This window comes from Lactuca serriola, chromosome 5 (genome assembly GCF_051521515.1).
Source record: "Lactuca serriola cultivar US96UC23 chromosome 5, Lser_US96UC23_V15, whole genome shotgun sequence".
In the NCBI taxonomy this organism is placed as follows: domain Eukaryota; kingdom Viridiplantae; phylum Streptophyta; class Magnoliopsida; order Asterales; family Asteraceae; genus Lactuca; species Lactuca serriola.
In genome coordinates this window covers 73,139,252-73,146,475 of record NC_136412.1, presented here as the reverse complement: position 1 = coordinate 73,146,475, position 7,224 = coordinate 73,139,252, and the positions used below count along the sequence as shown (strand labels likewise).

The 7,224-nt window shown below is 40.5% G+C and overlaps 1 non-coding gene across 1 annotated transcript; it reads right to left on the bottom strand.

Annotated features, from left to right (window-relative positions):
- Nucleotides 1–203: 203 nt before the first annotated feature.
- On the bottom strand, nt 204–310 carry LOC145056182 (small nucleolar RNA R71). The gene has a single exon (XR_013685713.1). It is a non-coding gene; the product is annotated as a small nucleolar RNA R71 (small nucleolar RNA).
- Nucleotides 311–7,224: the final 6,914 nt, after the last annotated feature.

Genomic DNA, 7,224 nt, shown 5'->3' with positions numbered 1-7,224 from the left:
ACTTGGACGAAGTGAATGATGTGGCCGATTACTTCAACGTCCCGAATGTTCCACGCGATACCTAGCTTTTTCGCATGCTTCCTGTCACATTTAAAGGAGCTGCAAAAGATTGGTTAAAGTCACTTCCTCCCGGATCGGTCACCACATGGGCCAAGATGAAAGAAGAGTTCATAGACCATTTCTGTCCGCCCTCCAAGATAGCCAAGCTAAAGAAAGCCATTGCCAACTTCGAGCAACAACCCGGAGAATCTCTTTATGAAGCTTGGGAAAGATACAAGAGCCTACTTAGAAATTGCCCACACCATGACCTTAATAGCCAACAAGAGGTCTCCATCTTCTATGATGGAGTCAATGTCACCACAAGGCAATTGCTTGATTCTCAAGGCCTGCTCACAAAGAAGGCGCCCCCGGTAATTAAAGAATTAATTGAAGAATTCTCTAAGCACTCTAGAGAATACCATAATCCGAGAAACGAAGTAAGTCGTGGGGTAGTGAACGCGGCAAATGATAGCATGGCGGCGGTGATAGCTAAGCTTGATAGTCTAGATCGAAGAATGACAAAAATGGATCAAACAATCCATGCTATTAGGGTAGGATGCAAAAATTGTAGAGGGCCCCATCTCATAAAGGATTGTGATTTGGATGAGAATGGAAATAAGAGAGCTCAAGTCTTCTATTCAAGTGGCGACCGATATGATGAAAATTGGCGTAAACCTAAGAAGGAATGGCTACCATACGAAGAGTATAAGAAGGCAAAGGAGGAGAAATACAAGCAGAAGGAGAGGGGACTATACCAAAAGGAAGAACCGGTAGAAAAGATAGCCGATTTAGAAGAGTTATTCACCAGATTCATAGCCGTGTCCGAAAAAAGACACAATGATCACGATGCTGCCATACACGAGACCAGAAACATGCTTAGGAATCAGCAAGCATCAATTCTCAACATTGAGAAACAGCTGGGGCGGCTTGCGCATCAAGTGAATGATAGAAGGCTGGGTCAACTTCCAAGTAACACCGAACCCAATCCAAGAATGGAGAATGTAAGTGTAATAACCTCCAGCAGTGAAGAAACATTTACAGAAGCACTGAGAATCTCCAAGAAGAAGGCATAAAAGGTAGAAGAATCGGAACCAGCAAAACCCGATCCGACTCGTCAAGTCACTCCAATGGACTCGACGAGTCCATACGTAAATGATAAAACTGCCAGTTCTTTGAAGCCTTATAATCCTCCTCTACCATATCCAACAAAATCCATGCCTGCAGAAAAAGTAGAAGCATACAGAACCTTCATGACGCATGTTAAAGCTTTACAAGTTAATGTGCAATTTGTGGAAACAATGCTCCAAACACCTAAGTACTTCAACCTGCTTAAGGGCCTTTTTGCTGCTAGGAAAGATTTGGCTGAAGTCGCGGAAATATTGATGAGTGAGCTACCTGAAAAGAAGGGTGATCCGGGAAATATTGTAATTCCGTGCCAATTTGGTAATGAAGTTTCCACCCGAGCATTAACAGATTCGGGGGCAAGCATCAATCTGATGCCTTTGTCATACTTTAAGAAGTTGAATTTACCAGAACCAAGGCCGGTGAATATGAAGATCCATTTGGCGGACAAGACGATAATTCATCCACAAGGCGTTTGTGAGGATCTCCTTATAAAAGTTGACAAGTTTATTTTCCCAGTAGACTTCGTGGTAGTTGATATGGAAGAAGACCCTGAAATTCTAATTATTTTGGGGAGATCATTCTTGAACACCGCGTGTGCTTTAATTGATATATGTGAGTCTACATTGACCTTAAGGGTGGGTGATGAATCTGTAATGTTTAAAGCTATTCTAGAAGCCAAGCAAGGAGAAGAAAAGAATGAAGACATCTCATTTATCCAATTGGATGATGAGATATTACAAAAAGAGCTTGAACTTTTGCTAAAAGAAGATCCAACCAAGTTTTTGATACACTCTGAAGAAGATGTAGATGTTAACAAGGACTTGGAAGAGTTAGAAAAGCTACTGGAAGGAGCCAACTCAGAAAACACCCAAGAATTGATGGAACCCGATCAGACTCGCCGAGTCACTCTAATGGACTCGACGAGTCCAGTCGAATTTGACAAAGACTTGGCTGACTTAGACCTGTTTGTTACTAGTTCTTCATATACCTTGAATTTAGATATTATTCATGATTCTTTAGAAGAACAAACAACAGAAGGAGGAAAGGGAAGAAAAGTTCAATACGCCGATGTAGCATGTCTTGATACGATTTCGTTTGAAGATGGGTTGAGCACAGGAAAGGATGAAGAGACAAAGGAGAGGAGGGTGGAAGCTGATCAACCATTCACTACTAAACCTAAAGCACGAACCATCATGAAATATGAAGTAATTACATTTAAAGAGAAGGAGGTGCAAGAGAAGGTGAAAAAGAATAGGGGAAAGAAGAAAAAGAGGAAAAGGGAAGCCCAAGCCGCTGAGGGTGATGCTGTGAAAAAGAAAAGAGATGCATTGAAAAGGGCTTACAAGAAGAAGATTCACGCTTACAAGACCAAGTAGAAACCACAAAAAGTTAGGCGTGCGTTTACGATGCTCGAGGATGACGAAACATAGATGGGAAGTAGTCTAGCTAACGAATCCTTAAAAAGAAGCGCTTGGTGGGAGGCAACCCGTTATTTAGAGTTTGCTTTCTTTTACTTTTTAGTTTTGTTTGAAATTTTTCTTTCGTTTTTAGATTGTTAATTCTCCAATTCTTCAGACATGTCTGCTTGAGAGTGTGCATGGGCTAAGTGTGGGGTGAATTTTTTTTAGATAAATGAAAATTTTTATGAATTTTTGCAAAAGACCCGCCGAGTCTCACCACGACTCGACGAGTCGATATGGATTTTAGAAAATTTTGACATCGCGACCAGACTCGCCGAGTCTGACCCTGACTCGACGAGTCGGTATTATTTACAGAAAAAAAATAATTTTGAAATTATTTTTACAACCGGTAACTAGGGTTTTAACCCTAAGAATTAGTTTCTTTCACATACACACTCGCCGTGCGCCTCTCTCTCAACTTTCTCTCAAGCATTCATCTTTGTTCTTCAAGTTTTCTTCAAATTTCTCAAGTTTCATCACAAAAGGTAACAAATTTTTTCTTGTTTTCTGTTAAGAACCTGATTATAAGGCCATCTATGCTAGTAATTGCATCAAAAAAACCCATTTTTGAAAAGTAGTAAATTTCTAGGGTTTTGATTTTTCATGAATTATGTTGTTTTGAAAGCTTATTCTGGCGTTAATACCTTAATAATGTATGCCTAGACAAAACCCTTGACGCGATTTCCAGGTTTCATGGTCTAATTTTCATCGACCCGCCGACTGACTCGTGCAGTTCGTGCGACTCGCCGAGTCGTACTTGGACTCGACGAGTCGAGTTGGGGAACATATGCGAGATGTTTTTTTTTAATTATACTCTGTGTTTTCTGGGTTTTGTGTATTTGTTTTGCAGAAATCATGTTTAGAAGGGGGCAAAGTTCCAGTGGCCACCAAGGGGATTTTCCGTGGCTAAACTTCCCACAAATCGAGTCCGCTTCGACATTGCGGAAATGGAAGAAGAAGTTGGCTGACATAAAGAAGAAAGATATCTATGTGCCCAACTGGATATATTGGGATTGGTTGCAGAGTGTTCGCTATGAGGAGGAGTTAGCTCCTTATCTTGTAAAGGAGTTTCACCATGAAGGCGAAACAATGATTTGCGACGGGTGGAGCCGGGTCTTCCGTATTCAAGAGCCGGTTTATTTGGAGCTTTGTTTGGAGTTCTTCTCCACGGTATCTTTCATCGGGGGAGTGGATGTTTATCACCCGTCAAGCTTCAGTTTCTGCCTCGGGGGAGAATTTCGTCAATGCTCTGTGATGGATCTTGCCTGTCGATTAGGGGTTTATGATCAGCCCTTGGTCTCAACACCCATCTTTCGAGCCTTTTTGGCACAAACCCATATGGTGTTTCCCGAAGGAGTTACGAGTACGGGCTGGTGGAATACAATTGGTAACAAGGTCTATATTCCGAAGTCGGCACAGGAAGGGAGCATTCGATCCCCAACACACCGCCTCATTCATCGTCTCATTTCATCCACCATCAACCAAAGGAAAGATGATGACAAGGTGTCTAACCTTGATGTCTTTTATTTATGGAGCATTATTACACCCGGCGTTTTTTGCAACATTCCTTGGTGTCTAGCTTCATATCTCTCGGAGGGTGCGGTCAAGGATCGCAAAACTTCCCGAATCAATGGTGGGATGTTTATCACCCGGTTAGCCAACTCATTCGGGTTGATGAACCGCGGTGCGTGGAATTTCATGACGATGATCCCTACACCCCCGTTCAATCCAATTCTTTTCCGGAGAGCGAGGATTATTGATGATTATGGTGGTGGCCATTATGCCATCCCGAATGATGATCCGGTTGTTGGTCCTGAAGCACCGGGGAGGAGGGTTAGATCGAGGAGAGAGCGGGATGTTGAGGAAGAGCCGCCGGTGATTCCAGTTGAGAACGAAGAAGTACCAATGGATTGGTACAATGTGGAGATGAGGCGACTACAAGACCAAATGGCGCGGAGCTTGAATTTTAGCAACCAATCACATATACGACTTTTCGACCACTTCAACATACTGCACATTGATGGTGTAACTTTCCATACATTCCATCATGGGAAGAGGTGATAAGTGCAAGACGAAGTGGTGCTGGAGGAAGTGGAGCAGGGCAAGATGATGATGATGAGGAGGATTGAGTTCTTTGCATTTTTATTGAACAATTTTCAATTTTTTTTTTTTGTGTTTGTTTTTTTTTTATTTGGTTTGTTTGATGTTTTTAAAACTTGCTTTTGATGTTTATTTGATGTTTGAATGCTTTGACAATTTTTCAGAATTGAATTAGGAGTGCTAGCTTCAAAAGGGGTTTAGAGTTATAGAATCAAAGTGAGAAAGAGAGTCAAGAAAGAGGGAGCGTTAGAGTTGAAGTATTGAGTCCGGTCCTTAGAAATGTTGGCAAGGGAGTCTAGAAGTGAATAGAAAGTATAGAGACTTTATTGGAAGCTGGATCAGATGCATAATGCTATTATTTTCATTCAGCGACCAACTCGTCGAGTGCACTAAGCTGACTCGACGAGTCGCCCTTAATTCTCACAAATGCGAAGATTTCCCGAAGTAACTCGACGAGTCTGGTATATACTCGACGAGTCGTTTGGTTTCATGTTGAAAGGGCTGCTGATTTGATGCTGATTAGAGTACCACTTGACTATCTATTCTTTCCATATTAATTCCTGAAGATTTTACACTGTTTTTCCGAGTATTTGGAGTTACCCACACGAAATTTGACACCCAAGGCATGGATGAGCTGTTCCCGTGTCTACAGTCAATTGAATTGTAGCTGGAAAGGAAGTGATCAACCTATCCACTGCTATCCCAGGGGAGTTTGTTCCAATTCCCTCTTTATTTTCTTTTTATGTTTTTACCATGCATAATATGCAATGAGGGCATTGCATAAAATAAGTGTGGGGTAGGGGGTTGGTCGCATAAATAGAAAACTTAGAATCTTAATTTAGGCTAATTTTAAAAATTTTGCATACCAAAAGTATTACTTAGGATTTAGGATCTGAATTAGAAAATTTTGGTAAATGTAAAATTAGGATTCCATGTTAGAATTGTGTTGATAATTGCATGATAACCCAAATGTTTAGTTGAGCCTATTTACGTTCTAGTGCATTTGTGGCTTCCTTATTCCAGTGAAATCATGGGACAAAAACACGACCCTGCTCAGCCCGAGGGATGCAATATGTTTAGCAGCCTAAACCTGAAATGTATCCAGGAAGATTGTTATCGTTAGAAAATAAAGGTTGAGATTGAGCGCCCCTGCTTATGCATGTAGGGATTTGAGTGAAAAAAAAAGTGAGTTACATGTTAAAAAAAGAGAGAGAATTACAAGAAAAGTTGAGGAATTTTTGGAGCATCAAAGTTAAGTATGAAATTAGAAGATCAAAATTCTAAAGATTCAAAAAGTTGAAGATACAAAAAATCAAACAACAAGGTGGTGAATTCAAAGAGATCAAAGATCAACTTATTAAAGGAAGTGAAGAATTCAAAAGAGCTCCATAGTGGTATCGAAAAGTTGTAATTATAGATTATGTATGCTTGGTTTGCTCAATTAAAAATACCTTGAGGGTAAGAGGTTTTCTGAGGATGGATTCGGAGGGTTGCATAAAATGAGCATAGTTCGGGATGAGTAGGGCAAGTGTTTATGAGGATTGTGAGTATTTGGAGTATGGGAGGTCTTTAGGAAAAATTTTAGACACAAATGCATGCGTGGCGGTCTTGGCATAATGGCTGGGTTCGATTGGGATTGTCTTATGTAATATTAGTGTACTAAAATTCAGTTTTGCTTGGGGGCAAGCAAAAGTCAAGTGTGGGGTATTTTGATATGGGCATATTTTGTTATAAAATTCATGCATTATCTTAATACTTTATGTTAATTTTATCTCAAATAATGAACCAAAGGTGCTTAATTAGTTTATAATTTCATTTTTCAGCAACAAAGACATGCTTGGATGGAAAAGGAAGCGGAACTGACGATTGGACGCTTGGATCTTGGATTTTGAAAAAAGAAGGACGTTGCTGGACAGCTTGACCCCTCGTCAGTGTTTTGGCCATATCTCATGAACCGTAACTCCGATTAATGAGATTCAAAATGTTCTGAAAACTAGACAAAATTTCGGACGTACTCGGCGAGTGGGGTCGATTACTCGGCGAGTTGTATCGAACTTTCGCGATTCTGGACGCGCTGACTTGCCGTACTCGGGTTTTAAGTGACGGACTCGCCGAGTAGATCACTGGACTCGCCGAGTAGCCTCTGTTTTGTGAAAATCTATATAAAGGGACTTTCAGATCGATACCCTGGCATAGAGAGAAACCCTAGGAGGCTGAGAAACGATTGGAAGTGCTGCTAGGTCGTGAGGAACTGAAGAATCAACCCTGCATTCAATTGTGAAGAGAATCAAGACAAGTTTGGTTTATTCTTAGTAACTTTTTGATTTGAATCATGTTTACATACTTTGATTTCGTTTTTGAGTTTATGTTTACTGCAATCATGAGCTAAAAACTTATTCTTCTGTTAGGGTAGACAATTTTGTGAACATGGATTGATTATTTGATTAGGATTAATTTTAATTGGTGATTATGTTTTATTAAGCTTGTTAAAGAACCTTAT